Source organism: Myotis daubentonii, chromosome 11, assembly GCF_963259705.1.
Source record: "Myotis daubentonii chromosome 11, mMyoDau2.1, whole genome shotgun sequence".
Lineage (NCBI taxonomy): Eukaryota > Metazoa > Chordata > Mammalia > Chiroptera > Vespertilionidae > Myotis > Myotis daubentonii.
The window spans coordinates 68,574,471-68,588,863 of NC_081850.1; positions in this window are offsets into that span (position 1 = coordinate 68,574,471).

Below are 14,393 nucleotides of genomic sequence, written 5' to 3' on the forward strand. Positions count from 1 at the left end.
ATGTGTACACAGAACAATGGAGAAAGTAACACAAGATGAATTTAGTAAGATGGCCCCAGTTTTAGTCATATTAAACTTTATGGGTTTTAGTTTGGAAGACACATAGAGAGCAAATAAACACTTTATGGAACATGAAGATGACATGCATAAGTGGAACCCTATGTCTCCATTATAGCACATATTATACTGAATTTAATGTTGCACTCCTGGCTATATTCTTGACTGTAAATGAGGACTTGGAACATGACATTTCTCCCTTATGTCGGCAGCATCTAGTCCAGTTCTCCGCACGTAAGGGAAACCTGAATACTGCCTGCTGAATGAGACAACTTTTCCACCATCTCCAAACAATGGGCAAAGCAGAGCCTATTGATTTGCGTTTATACAAAGTGGACTATTCCTTCCCTTCTCTATTCTGAAATAAGTAGAAAGATGCATCTTTGCTGGCACAGTTCATTTTATTTCTGAGAGCAAATTCCCAAGGAAACACTGCCCCACCGCCCCACAACCCCACCCCCCAGAGATACATAAGCCAAAGCCTGCTGAAACTTTCTGGGAAAGCTTTCATTCCTCAACAAATGGGACACATGAAGCTAGTAAGTCTCCTCAGCTTTCCCCTTGCTTTGAATTCAAATGCAACATCTGGAGCTGTCGCAGCCACCTTGTGGCCATGAGCTGACAAATGTTACAAAACAGCAAAGAGAGATCAAACTCCACATTGTTAAGTGTCAAAACAACCCCTCACTCAGAGGCTTAACTGATAGACACAACTAAGCAAACTTCTACTAGTTCTCGCCCCGCTGATCAGGTTTGCCATTATTTGCAGCCGCTCACAATTCTAACTGGTATAAAGCTCTAACACAGTGCCTGTCACAGAGACAGGAACTCAGGACATATTTGCTTTTCCCAATTCAGTCATTTCCCTTTCTACCAAGATATTTTTATACCTTTTTCTACTGTTGACTCTCTTCATGTGGTTGATTATGCATATTCAAATACGAGAGAGAGAGAGAGAGAGAGAGAGAGAGAGAGAGAGAGAGAGAGAGAGAGAGAGAGGAGAGAGAATAATGTTACCTTAGGAAACTTGAAATCCTATTAGAAGTTGAGAGATTCACAAAAACAAGGTACTAACTCTATCCACCAGCTTGTTGAGAAGCAGGGACAAGTTCTGTGTTCCAAAACCCATCCTGCCATTAACAACAGCGGAAACTTGGGAAGTCACTTCACCTTTGCGGCTTCAATTTACTCTTTGAAAAATGAGGGGATTTAGATACGCTCTACCTTAGAGCTTCTGGAAGGTCTTCCAGAAACCACCAGCATATACACCCCTGATGAGGCATGTTGAATGCACATTCCTGGGCCTTGCCCCACACTAAGTCAGCCTCGGGGGCTGAGAAAGAATGATTGGCATCCTAAGGGTGCTCTTAGAGCTGTTGCAGCACCAGAGTTTGAGAATCACTGTCCCGTCCTGTTCTCAATTTAGCATTCTCTGATTCACTTGGACTGAGGCTCAAACTCGATGTTTCAGATTGCACAGAGAATGCAGAAACCAGCTGGTTTGAAGCATTGCTTAAGTTGACTTAAGATGATTAAGAGCTAAGGCTCCTTCTGAACCAGAACTGGAGTTCAGTGACAGTTGCCAAATTAAATTATAGGCACATCCACTGTGCTTGCTGCCAGAGCTGTTCACAGTGTGGCCAAAGTACCTCCTTCTGTGCAGATGTGTGTTTGGACACATGCATGCCTGTTGTGTACATATATACGAGGCCACATATGGATGTGTACATGGGCACTGGCATGTGCTGCAGCATATACTAATGTGTGTGCACGGGACCGAATGTGTGCCTCTATACATGGCACATGTGCTTACAGACACACACATCAGTTCTGCACATCTATGCATATAAATTCACATACTAGTAAACATATACATACGTATGTACATGTATCCTTTTTTTACACCACTTGTTATTGATTCGAAATTGAGTTACCAATAGAGGACCATAATCCTCCTCACGCCGTGATCCCTGAGGTGTGGGAAGGAGAAGAAGCTGGGTCAGACTCAGAGACTCATTCCACTTAGTTTCCTCAAATATCTCCTTATAAAGGCGGCTTTGAAGTAAATGATACAGAGGATGCCTGGGGCTTCTGGTCCCAACAATATGGATAGCACGCTAGATCAGCGGTTCTCAACCTGTGGGTCGCAACCCCTTTGGCGGTCGAACGACCCTTTCACAGGGGTCGCCTGAGACCATCCTGCATATCAGGTATTTACATTATGATTCATAACAGTAGCAACATTACAGTTATGAAGTAGCAACGAAAATAATTTTATGGTTGGTCACAACATGAGGAACTGTATTTAAAGGGCCAGAAGGTTGAGAACCATTGCACTAGATGGTCTCAGGCAAGTCGTGTGGTCGCGGAGGGCCTCCGTTTCCCTTCTTTTTCTGTAGTCTCAGAGCTTTTTGTTCAAACCTAAGGGACGCTTACAGTGTGTGTCTATTTTCCTTGGAATATGACTGTCCCTTGACAACAGGAACTATACCTTGTTCAGTTCCATGTTACCAATGTCGATGAGAGACTCTAGCAGGTGAGGATGGTAATGGTGGCGATGGAAGTGACAATGATGGTAAGGATGGTGACATGGGAGCGAACATTTACTGGGTTCCTACTTTGTCGCAGCACTTTTAGGCACTTGACATGGATTGCATCATTTCATGTCCACCATAAATGTGAAGTAATCGCTGCTATTCTTCCCATTTTTGGAAGATATGGTTCAGAGAAATCAATTGGCCTGTCAAGTGCTACGAGGCTAGGAATCAGCATAAGAAGTTCAAATCCAAGTCTGTCTGACTCCACTGATTATGACAGACAATGGTGCAATTGTGCTCCATAAAGAGTTATATAACACTCTAATGATATTTAGTGGGATGCAGTGTTTACCTGGAATCCCCCAAAAACCTTGCCTACAGGGAATAGCATCTGGTTTAGGATCACACCAGAGGGGCACATTTTAAAGCTGTAAGGGACTGCAAAGGTTTCCAGACCCAAATGGCGTCATTATATATTAAGGAAGTTGAGGCCTGGAGAGGTAAAGGGACTTGCTCAAGGTGATAAGTTGCAGTAGCAGCAATAAAATGGAACCCCATGTGCCGCATTCCTAGTACAAGTGTTTCTTCTATCCCCAACGGCTTTGCAACCCTTTCTTACAAAAAAGACAAAAAGCCTTCAAGGTCACCTACAGTAAAACAAAGATCAGGGGAAACGCCCTCTATACAAACCCGAGCTGCAATGACCACTGTTATTATTCTAATTATGCTGTTTGTGCCTCTGCTCCCTGTTAGTTCCAGAGTCGGTGGACAGACACCAGGCCCGGATAATGAAACACACGCACCAGTGCCCGTCCCGACTCCACATGAATCCAGGAGACAGAGCTTTCATGGACCAATCACCTCCTTCCCCCAAAGTGCCCCATCTCATAATTAAAAATTAAACCGCTTTCCAATGAAATAATTTGGTCCATTCTTCTTGCTCCCGCTCCAGTGCCTGTGGCACCATCTAAATTTCAAATTAAATAATTCAACCGCAATACATTGAAGAGAGATCACGTTGAGTGCCACACTTCTGATTGGCTGCAGAGCCAGGCCAATTGTGGGTGTGCAAGGTGTGGGGTTCCATTAGTGAGGGCTGGCCCCCTCTCCTCTTCTCCTCCATCTCAGCGAGTAGTAGCACCATGAATCTTTCATTCCCCCCTTCACTATTTTGGCTCATGTTTCTTTGTTCTTGTTTTCTCCCTTTTAGAAAAACTTGCTTCAGATAACAGAATTGTCCATTTTGCTTTTTCGGTGGGCTGCTCTCAGCTTGCATTCCACATCCCCTTACCTGCTAAGGTCATAGAGACACATTATGGCCCTGCCCTGCCCTGTGAGAGGGAGGCAGAAAGCAGGATGGATTAAGGGACTGTGCTGAGTCAAATGCTTTCTCCTCCTGGAGTTGCCAGGATTGCAGAACCATTATTTCAATGGACAGGTAATCCTGGAACAACAGCCCTGGCCAGTTTGGCTCAGTGGATAGAGCATCAGTCTGTGGACTGAAGGGTTCCAGGTTCAATTCTGGCCAAGGGCACATGCCCGGGTTGCGGGCTCGATCCCCAGTAGGGGGCATGCAGGAGGCAGCCGAGGGGTGATTCTCTCTCATCATTGATGCTTCTATCTCTCTCTCCCTCTTCCTTCCTCTCTGAAATCAATAAAGAAATATATTTTTTCAAAAAAAGAAAGAAAAAAAAATACTGAAACAATAGCCTGCTAATGGCCGGAACTTGGGAACCTCGTTAAGGGTCCGAACCTGGGAACCTAGCCTGGTAGCAGGAACCCCAGATGGGAGGGGCCTGGGTTTGATGTCCAGGTGTGTGACCTAGAGGGAGGCACATAGTCACTCAGTTTCCTCACCTGAACTCTTCCCTGCCTAGACATCATGGTTTCATCTATTCTCAGGCACAGAAGCAAGAGGGAAATTTGAGCCACAAATGACTTTCAGGAGAGGTGAGCCAGGACTCTGAGTGAATGAGGACAGCCAAACCACAAAGGGAAGGGAATTCCTACTTCACTGCCTCAGAGGGAAAGAGACTTGCCGCTGCTCTCTGGTTTCACGCTGCCTCTTCCCCAGAGGATGGGCATTCACTTACGTGGTTGCTGAGTTTGGGGAAGAAGCTGAGCTTGGTTATCGCAGGCCCTTCTAAGCTATCACTGCTCCAGCCAGCCTGTCTACGCAACCCACATGTCTCCATAGCCGACGCCCAGCTTACAGAGTCAGTCCCTGCCCTCGGGGCCAGGGGTTGGGGAGGTGGGGGGTGAGGGCTGCCTGCTGCCTGTGAGGGGTGGGTAAGCTGATTCAAGGGTGACTTAAAAGGACCGCTGACTGATCTACCTTCCAAATAAGCTTTCATCAGGAACCAATCTGGGGTGTTTGATTTTCATTGCTATGTTTTTTGAATCTTATTTCTCAATAAGTTCTGAATACTGCAAAGGAAAAGGGGTCTTATTTATTTACCTTTCAAAACTAATTGTTTCCCCTGCAGAGGCCCAAGAAAGGGTAACGAAAGCCACTAGGTGGACAAAGAGATGGATCAGCCCCTTGAAGCTCTACAGGGCCACTGAGGAACAGAAGCTGTTACTAGGGAGCACTCCAACCCTAAAATGGTAGAGGAGAGCTCCGCTGAGGTAGTGAGCTCTTCATCACAAGGGTGTCCAAGCCTAGTGCCATTAACCACCACTCTGTACTCCCGGGCCTGGGCGGTCTGCTTTGACATGAACATGGAAGACACACTGTGGAGGGTGTTGGAAGATCCCTGGATCCTGCTTCACCTGTGCCAAGTCCTGTCACTGCTTCCTACAAGGGCTTTTGCAGTGGCAGATGCCAGGATAGCTGTGCTCCTGAATAAGTAATGATTGCATTTGTCATTTGTAGAAATGTGTTTATAGAGAAAGAACATGAGTTTACCATGTGGCACTCAGGACCCAGTAAATGTCTTTCCCTCCTGTCAATGCATTCGGTGAGGGCACACGCACACACAGGCATATATGTGCACACTCACCCATACATGATGCACACACATGCACACATATGTGCACACACACACGATGCACTCATGTATGCAAGGTACATATGAGCACACAGTCTAACATACATGACACAGACGCACTCACACATATACAATGTACACATGCACATTCACGTATGGCACACACACAACGTAGACATGCACACATACACATGTATGATGCACACAAGGTACAAATGTGTACACACTCACATGCACATGTATGCACATGTGCATGCTCACACAAATGTTCAAGGAGGCCATTGTCTTATTTATTAAATTGTGCCTGAGACTCATAGCCCTCTTGGAGCAAATACTAGGCTAACAAATGGAAAGCTATTAAAAATAAAAGCAGAATCTAGGTCCAGAGAGACTGCCAAGTTATGATGCTCACAACACTGAAGTCCACCAGCCAGGGGCGTGCAGAGGAAACAGAAGATTGGGAACTGCACTGTGTGGTGTGGCTTCCCAACACGTGGAGGCTCCCATGGTTAGAACTAGGAAGGAGATCATCCTTCATCACGTCATCACAAAGGAGCTGGTTTTGTCAGCCTACCTTTGGAGGCGTGGGGTTGATGCTGGGGGCTGCTAATTGCTAAGTTCCAAAAGGACTTCCTTTCCTTCTCACATCTGGCTCTTATGGGACTAGATTTGGAGACAGGGAGCCTGCCAGCCTCCCAGGGAAGGAAAGGCCTGGGGCTCACGGTGGCCACTGAGTAGGACCCTTTCTTTCCTGGTTTTACTGTTCTTTCCTCCACAATGGCCACCAAACATGTCAGTGTTAAGGTCAACCATGCATTCTCCATTCTTTGTTGTTGTTTTCCATTGAATATTAATGAGCAACAGAGAGAGCACAGGATACAGTCTGTGTGAAGGGTGGAGAGCCAGCAGGTGCCAAACCAATTTAGTCACAGATTCTCCATCTGAGGTGTTGAAACAGTCCGGCTTTTGTATGCAGGCTTCAAGTTGGGTCTTGAGAAAAAACCCCACGTACTTTGGGGAAAGATACATAATGGAAAGCGTCCCTTTCCTGTATAAGACTCCTTAGGTCATGTCAGTGAAGCTAACACACAGAACAGTAGGAATGAACCCCAGATTTGGTGGCTGAAGACCTGGGTTTGGAAAAGGGCTTTGTCACTTACTCAGTCTGTGCTCTGGGTAACTCACTTGACTACCCACATGTTAGTTTCCTCATCCATTAACTGGGAAGGGCTATAATGACAGCCCTTTCCTCACAAGATAGGGGCTGTCATTGCAGGAACTAATGGATATGAAAATTCTATAACATTTCATATGCCAGCGTCCCTGTTGTTTCCCCATCCAGAGATGTGTGAGATTTCTGTGATCAAATAAACTTCATGACATTCATACTAAAGGCCCTGATGAGCCCCGCTGTAACTAAACAAACTCCCTGGCAGTTTCGGAATCTAATTTCACCCTTGAACTCAGTCTCCTGGAAGCACCATTTAACATCCCATTTTGCAAGTTTTGAAGGAGGCAAAGTCATACACAAAATTTCTATTTTTGCCAGACAACTGAGCATAGAATAGGGCTGGGACTGACATCCATGTCAGGGAAGGCATTGAGGAGCATAAAGCCCCCTCCAAATATTTTGACTGACAATTTTGCCAAAGTCTGGTCATGGTTTAGCTCAACGACTCGTTAAAAACATCATGGCTACATCCCCAGAAGTCAGCATCCAATGGAGCTTTGAATGAATTCTTTTCTTATGAGGACTTGAATTTCCTCATTTGTCCCAGGGGGCACATATCCCGGATCAGTGTGAACCACACACCGTCAGCGTCAGAACCACTGGGGTTTAAAACCACAGCTTCCTGAGCCCCCGACCTCGGGCAGAAGCAGAACACCTATGCTGTCAAGGGATTTCGCTGTGGTGAATTTTATGCACGCCACAGTTTAAGAAGCAGTGTTCCAGAAAAATCTCAGAGCTACACCAATGCTAACATGCTTGGCTTTCTTTACGGGCAGACACTTGAAGCAAAGAAAAAAATAGAGGTCGGGAGTGCAGAACACAAAGCAGCCTCTCTCCACTGGGAAAACCACCTGAGACAAGACTCAACACCCGGGCAATTCTGCAAGCAGCGTCCACAGCAAGGCAGAGCCAGCCTGCTTCTCACTGCCTTCCCAAGCTTCTGCACCCATTCACCGAACCGAACCGAGGCCTCCCTGAATCGGCCAATCTGAAGCCAGGATTGCAGGAGCAAAGCATCAAGTATCACAGTATTGATTTAATGGCCTTTAAAAGCCCCCCCCCGCCCCCCCCCACCCCCCCCCCTCCCGTCTGTCTCCCTCTGCACTGCCACGCCCATAAAGCTGTTACCATTCATTAATAGCTGCCCCCATCCTGACAGCATTCAGGTCACACACCAATGGGAGGGATGTGGTTTAAGGGGGTCTGGTATGTGGTTCTGGCAGCCTTAACCCTAAACCACATCTTCCCAAATTCTCAGTGTGGGTGTGGCATCGGGCTTCTATTGGAAACCTCACAGGAAATACTGGCTCTGACTCTTTTAATTCGGACCCTTCACGCCGCAGGCTGCCCGGATTTATTCCCAGTGCTTCCTGCTTAGGCCTGGGCCCCACAGCCACACCTGAGCACTTTCTGCAGTTTGCTTTTTGGGCTACCATTGTGGACCAGCGCTGTTTAACGGGAACATAATGCAAGCCACAGAGGTGAGCTACACAGAAAACACAACACTTTCCAGGAGCCACATTTACAAAGATTTTAAAACGGAAATGAATTTTTAAAATATTCACTAATATGCTTCCTTTAACCCAATATATTCAAAATCTGATCACTTCAACATAGAGTCCATGTAAAAATTAGTAATGGGATATTGTACCTTTTTTGGATGATGTGTTTGAAATCCAGTGTGTGTTTTATGCTTATAAGCACATCTCACTCTGAATTAGCTACATTTCGAGTGCGTCCTAACCATGTGTGCCACCACAGTGGGCAGGGCAGGTCCAGACCAACAGGAGAGAGACTATTTAGCTAACGGTTCCCTTACCCACTCAATGTAAACATGTTTTGAGCACTGACTATGATCTGGGCACCAGCCTGAAGAAATGAAAGTGCTCTGACATTTCTGCCCTCTTGGAATTTAATCAATTGGGGGTGACAGATGATAAGCAAGGAGAGGGATACATGGACAAAATAATTTCAGACTTCAATAAAGAGTATTGAAGAAGCTAAACAACAAAAAGGCTGATGTGACAGACAGTAACCCAGAGAGGAGTGGAGTGGATAAGATCGAATTACAAAGGAAGAATCTCAGAACAAAAGCCTGAATGACTAGAATGCATTCATTTACCTCTTCGTCATGGTAACAACAACAACAACGAAATATGTATGCCTTAGGGCCTAGGTGGTATAAAGTGCTATATGGACTATTTAGTGGAACTTCTGGTGTGTGAATAAGTACTAGCCTGCAGTGAATGACTATACTCCCTACACAAGCAAGAAACATATTCCCAGGGACCAGATAGGTGTCTAGCTCATATTAACCCAGGCAAGACACATGTAATAGTTGGACACGTGAATAAAGAAATAGCAACGCCTCATGAACCTTGGCTTTGAGATGAAGAGATGTAGTGGAAGGCTAAACATGTCAATCCTGTGTTGGTTGGTTAGTTTTGGGGGTTGTAAGTTTCACCTGGTCTCTAAACAAGAACGTGCTCTCAATAGGTGGGTACCCCACCCCTGCAGCTGGTGGCAGATGTAACCAGGGGTTCAGAAAAGGGAGATCGTTTTACGCTCATCCTTCCTAAGACAAATGCATCGAAGACCAGACTCAGAAAAAATGTCCTCTCAAGTGCCAAGAGAATTTGTGAAAATGCCGGGCCTTTCTTACTCAAGCCAATTTGCCAAGATGTGCAGAAATGAAATAAAAAAAAAAAATTGCAAATGTAAGTAAAGCCATTGCATTTCAAATGAGTAAGAGCGGGTGTGAGTTTTTCTTTGCAGAATTATATAGTATTTTATAAAACATTGGGGAAAAATCTGACTCCAGAGATCAATGTTTTCAGAACAAAAAAAGTGATCCCGGAGAAGGGTCATCCAACAGAGTGGATTTTTACTGCTGTCAAATCTGGTTCATTAAAGAATAAGGTACTTTTAGGACTTTTATTTTTGGTGTTTATTTTATGTTTAGTCCTTTTCTTTACCTTCCTCTTTCCTCTGTGACTTTGATCTAACCAACTATAGTTCTGCCAATAATAGTAGCTAACACATACTAGCACGAACCGTATACCAGGGATGTTGCCATCTACTTTAAATGATCTCATTTGATACTCAAAACTGCCCTATTATTTGGAGGAAATTGTTATCCTTATTTTACAGATGTAAAAACTGCGGTTAGTAAAATTTCAAATATATGCCCAAGATCACAGGAGAGCATTCCTTAAATATTTATGGTCTCAGGACTCACTTATGTACTTAGTAATTAGTGAGAACTCTGTGTTAGTTTTCAATTTCTACCATAACAAATTACTACAAACTTAGTGGCTTAAAGCAACAACTTTGCCAAAAGTCAGTTGAGCATGTTGTGTGGTTCTATTTCTAGGTTCTCTATTCTCTTCCATTGGTCTCTATGCCAATACCACATCATCTTAATTGATGTAGCTTATTATCATCAATCTGGAGATCAGGTAGCCACATTCCTACCACTTTATTCTTCTTTTTAAAAAGTTTGGAATAATGTATACATTTACACCATAATCTTGGTGGGATCTTGACAGCAATTAAAACTGTTTATCAATTTGAGAGATTTGTTATCTTCACTATGTTGAGTCCTCCAATTCATGAGGGTGATGTCTCTCCATTTATTTTGATCTCTTTGATTTCTTTCTTCTGTAGTGTTCTATGCATGTTTTGTTAGATTTACACCTTTTTCAGTGATTTCCTATTTTTCAGTCATTGTAAGTGGTATTATGTTATTAATTTTAGTATCTACATATTCATTGTTAGTATAAAGAAACACCATTTATTTTTTTTACACTTATATTCTGTAACACCTTGTTAAACTCGCTTGCTAGTTTTATGTTTATTGTTATTTTTAATGTTTTGTGGGATTGTCTACATGGATAACCATGTCATCTTCAAATACAAAATTTTTTCTTGACTCTTTTTTGATTTGTATGCTTTTTCTTCCAGTTTCTTGCCTTACTGCCCTGGCTGGAACTTCCAGTACTCTGTTATATAAGAGTGGTGAGAGTGGATATCCTTGCCTTGCTAAGAATTTCAGGGTAAGAACATTGTCTTTCACTGTTAAGTATAATGTTGGTGAAAATTTTTGTTTTCTGTTTTTTGAACAAATACTTCTTTTTTTAATTTTAATTTTTTTAATATATTTTATTGATTTTTTACAGAGAGGAAGGGAGAGAGATAGAGAGTTAGAAACATCGATGAGAGAGAAACATCGATCAGCTGCCTCCTGCACATCCCCTACTGGGGATGTGCCCGCAACCCAGGTACATGCCCTTGACCGGAATCGAACCTGGGACCCTTCAGTCCACAGGCCGATGCTCTATCCACTGAGCCAAACTGGTTTTGGCTGAACAAATACTTCTTATCAAGCTGAGAAAGTTCTCTGTTCCCATCTTCTGAGAATATTTATCATGAAAGTTGAATTTTATGAAGTTGTTTTTTTTTATGAAAGCACAACGATTGATATGATTGTGTAATTTTTTCTTTAGCTTGTTAAATGATGGATAACTATCCTGAGATTAACTTTTCTGTTTCAACCCTAACTGTTCTAGCCCTAACTGGTGTACTACAGTGTAATTCTGGCACTAAACCCCCAAGAGTTAGCAGTACCCCCACAAGGATCCAAAGCTAGGATACTATTAACAACTCTTACCAATGAACAGCCATTAACTTTTAACGATTATTAATAATATGCATGAATTACATGTGTGCATTCACATATATATATACACACATACGACGGGAGGTAGAGTTGCCATTCATTAAAGTTAATTCAACAAAACTTCTCACTTTTTTACCAGAACAAAACAGCTGCGCCTTACTCATTTTATCACCCACAACAGTAATCATAATAGCTACCATTTACTGACTCCCTCTTATCTGCCAGATTGATGACATATATTTCATCTTCATAAAAAGCCCCACAAGATAGGGAAACAAGGCTCAGAGAGTTGAGGTTACAAACCCCAAAATCACACAGCCAAGTATTTAAAACAATGGTCTTTTTGCCTTTAATGCTATAATTGTTTTTCCACCTCTTTTCAAATACCCTCTATGTGGCTCCTGCATCCACAGGCCCAGCATAAGTAGCTCGGTTGCTCTCCGTTAAGCCGGATAAGCTAGCAGAACAGACGTTGGCTTAGATTCGGAAAAGACCTCTGTAGATAGAGAATCCTCTTTTCTCCCTGAGCCTGTTACACCAGAGGAAGTGGAACATTCTTAGGTGGCGGAGTGATCACTTATCTTGCCTGTTAATCAGCCTTCCATTTCTCTATCTTGTCTCTCCAAGGGCCATCTCGTCCTCCTGAGCCTCGTAGGCATTGATCCTTCAGCTTAAGCCCTGGGAGAGAGCTGCCATATCGACAGAATCCCTACTGTTATTTTCCCCCTGAGTTATCAAAGAGGAGGGTATCAAGATGGGAGATAGGATGAAGACCGGAATCCATAGGACTTGGTGCCTGTGTGGAGGGTAAGGAAGACACTGAAGAAATGGAAGAGCTTATGATGACTGTGTGTGACTTTGCCTGTGCAAGACGGGCACAAAAATCAAAGTCATTAATGCTAACAATGGTGACGATCATGATAGATAGATGGATAACCTTTATTGATGTGCGTAAATACACATCAGGCCTTATTTAGAAAGCATTCCCGTATTAGCTGATTTCATTCCTTACTGCCCTCATTTGACAGATGTGAAAACAGAAGTGGGGGTGGGACGTGAAGCTACTTGCATGGGGTAGAGAATGAGAAGGGGAAACTGACCAAGAGGCGGGTTTTGTGTTTAAACTCCAGGGAGTGGTAGGTAGGCAGCTGGAGTTCCCTAAGCTGCTTGTGCCCACTCCCTTTCATGTAGTTGAAGGAGGCATGACCTGGTAAACTTGTGTCATTTCTAATATTGCCCTGAACATCAACCAGCTGCCTGACTGAGAGTTTCCTTAACTGCAACACAGGATTCATGATTAAGCCACGGCTCCCAGAGGTGTCCAGAGGACTGAATGAAGTGAAGTGTATAAAACATTTGGCCCATAGCAGATGCCTGCCCAACAACACCTGTCCCTCCTGCCTTTTCTCTTCTACACACACACACACACACACACACACACACACACACAACACACACACACACACACACACGTGATCACCAAGCAAATTTTCACTTCTTTAAAAAAGGTAGTCAAAGACAGGGATGAGTATGCTTTTGGCGGGATTTTTGGAGGCGCACACGGTGTCTCCAAAACCCAGCAGAGGACGTAAACACTCAGGAATCTCAGTGGCTGGATGAGCTGCTCACCCGGCTGTCCTTAGGTGCAGTGCCGCCCTGGCTCACTCTAAGGGGAGGACGGGTTTGCCTCTGCAGTGACTGTGCCACTTCAATCTAAACTCCTCTGGGGGTTATTCTAAAGAGGCCAGCGAGACAGCATAATAACACCTCTGCAATGTTACCGCTCCTTCCTCGCTTGGCAGGATGCATGCAAGGGTCTGTCTCCTCTCGTCCTTAACCCTCTATTAGTTCACTTTGCAAGTGGCTGAGGACAGTTGGAAGGTAGAAAAGTTCAGCTCCTTTGTTCCCCTCCCCTTCCTGCTTCTTTCCTTTCTCAAATCTTTCAAATCTTTCAAGGCAGCCAGGTTGGGAAGCAGCAGTACCCATATGTGAGGCACTGCCAGGTGCCCTGGGACTTCATGTGGATCCTGGGTCTCTGGCAAATCGCCTTCAAACAGCTAAACTGAAACCACCATGACTTCTGCTAACTGAAGGAGGGCTGGAGACACCAAAGTCAAATGTGACTCCTAGAAACACACCCATCGGATCTACAGACTGAGGCTGAACTGCCGCAACCAGCCCGCAGAGTTGTGAGTGAGAAGAGAAACGCTTGTTGGTGTCAGCCACCAAGACCTGGGGTGGTTTGTTATTAGATCATTGTTATGGCAACAGCTAAGGAATACAGTCTGATTCATCCTTGCCAAAGGTGCCTTCTACTGGTCTATTTCATAACCATTTCACATCCACTTTGTATCCATCCACTTGCTACAGGAAGCATGTCAAACTCAAAGGCCAACACGGGCCAAATAAATGAGGCATGAGGCCCGTAGGCCGCGAGTTTGACATACTTGTGCCACAGCTTCTAAAGTTGGGACGTTTGAAGAGAAATGAGTAACGTCTAATATGCTTATATGAACCTGTAGCAATTTGGAGGGGCGTCAAAAGCAGAGAGCTTTTACATCTCCTTTAGAAAGTATACAAACTCTCCGAAAGGCCATGGGGAAAACAGCGAATGTCCTGTAGGGTTTCCAAACATGGAAGACAATATTTCAGTCTATAGACGTAGCAGCATGGGAGAGTGAAACTTATTCCTTAAAGCCATGCATGTCATAATGCTGGCTAAATACACACTGAACTTCTTAGCACTCTATATAATTCTCTCACTATAATATAATTATTAGTGTTTCAGAATGTCTCCCCTGGCAAGTGAAGGAGGTGAGGGCTTGGATGTATTCCTTCTAATTTAAGGCTAAAATTGTGGTGTTATCCTACGGTGTTAGGAGAAATCTAGGAATACCTGA